This window comes from Charadrius vociferus, unplaced genomic scaffold (assembly GCF_000708025.1).
Source record: "Charadrius vociferus isolate BGI_N301 unplaced genomic scaffold, ASM70802v2 scaffold214, whole genome shotgun sequence".
Lineage (NCBI taxonomy): Eukaryota > Metazoa > Chordata > Aves > Charadriiformes > Charadriidae > Charadrius > Charadrius vociferus.
In genome coordinates this window covers 931,329-933,104 of record NW_009647955.1, presented here as the reverse complement: position 1 = coordinate 933,104, position 1,776 = coordinate 931,329, and positions in this window count along the sequence as shown.

The following is a 1,776-nucleotide window of genomic DNA, read 5'->3' as shown; positions in this document are numbered from 1 at the left end:
TAAATAACACATAGACCTTCACCTCTTGGAGATGCGCTTTGCCTACCTAGCCCCAGTGTGTCCCCTCCCTGGGTGCCCTAAATGGGGAGAGGTGGGGTCCGGGGAGCCCATCCCTTCCCTGCACGTGGCTCGGCTCCTCCAGTGCTGTTGGGTTTGCTGTGGTGGGGAGAAAACCATCTCCAGTGCAAGTGACCATCACATCGCAACATGGCTGTGAGTCAGCCCGAGCATCCAGAGCTGAGGTTGAGCTCCTCCATCCGGGGCCCTTGGGGTGGGCTGTGTTTCCCATGCCGCCTCTTCCCACCCTCCTCGCAGTGCACGTCAGCCTGGGAAACTGGTTCCTACATGGGCCGTGGCTCTTTGGGAAGCCACCGAGGAGCTGGGCAGGAAGATGGGCTGCCTTTGCCGTGGGGGTGAAAACTGAGCCCACAGATGTCCCTGAGAAGCAGAATCAAACCCTATGTATGTTATATTTCCCTCACCTGTCCGTTTGCCCTCCTGCCTACGTCTGTGCTGCCCATCACACCTCTGTAGACAATAGGTGTTACCTTTTCACCGCCACCACTACCCTGGAGCGAGAGGAATGATTGAAATACGGCTCAAACAGCAGCCTAAATCAGTGCCGAGCTCAAACCCAGCACATCCCTGCGGTTTCATGGCATTCACATTTTCCTGCTTCCCTGCTCCCCTCTCAAAGCCTGGAATCTCAGTGGGAAAGGCCGCCGTGCCGTATCCATGGCCAGGCAGTCCGAATCTGCCCCACCGCCCGGCCCCAGCCAGGGACCGCTTGCTCCCAGGCATGCGAGGGCTCTGCCAAATTCACGCTGTATGAGTTTTCCCCATACCGTGGCTGTGCACAGGAAGCGAAAAACAACCCTTCCCTTGGCTTATTGAAGAGGGGCAGCAAAAAATCCGCTGGCGCTCTCTGGAGCCATCTATCATGGCTCCAAATATACGAGGCAATCACTGTAATACTTGAGTTTGGCTCTGTAAAGGGAAAAAAACTCCAGCCCATGCCTGTTGCAAACAACCACAGCACACAAAAAAAAGCCTTACAAGGCTGGGGTGGCCTCATAGATGGATTACTTTTTAATCCCCAAAGCTACGGTGATAAATCTTTTTATTGGAAGCTCCAGAGATACTGTGTCACTCAGGGTGCGCGGCAGCGTGGGGGGAAAACAGCTCCACGAGCTGCTGGGAGAGAGGGAAGTCTCATGGGAGCAGGGCTGGAGGTGATGGAGGAGGGATGGGTGCTCGCTGCCGGGGTGCTGGAGGGTTCCCCTGGGGCTGGGAGTGCATGGTTAGGGAGGACCTGGCCATTGGACAGACCATGCCGTAAATCTGGGAGGACAGATGGACAATTTTTGGGGAACAGCTCTTTGGAAAGAAAGCATTTGGAGAGGAGATGGTGGTGTGGAGCCCGACCCAGCCATGTGCTCCGTATCGCAGGGACAGAAAGGTGCTTCCTCCGGCTCTGAGCAAAGACCCAGAGCAACAGCATCTGCATGGTCCCCGCAGCTCCCACCCCTGACAGCCCTCTGCTCTGTCCTCTCCGGGCTCCCTTGGGTGCTGGAAGGATCCTTTAGTTGGTGAGAACTCCCAGGTGGTGTTTTGGGATCCTCTTTGCCCCATGGCCATGCTGAAGCGCCTTTCAATTCTCCTGGCCAGTTACAAGGGGCGGGAACAGCAGAAGCAACTCATCCCATCCCTGGCTTCTGCTGCATCCCCCCCTTCCCCCCAGGGCTCTTTGCTTCTATACCACCTTTCCAGCAGGAA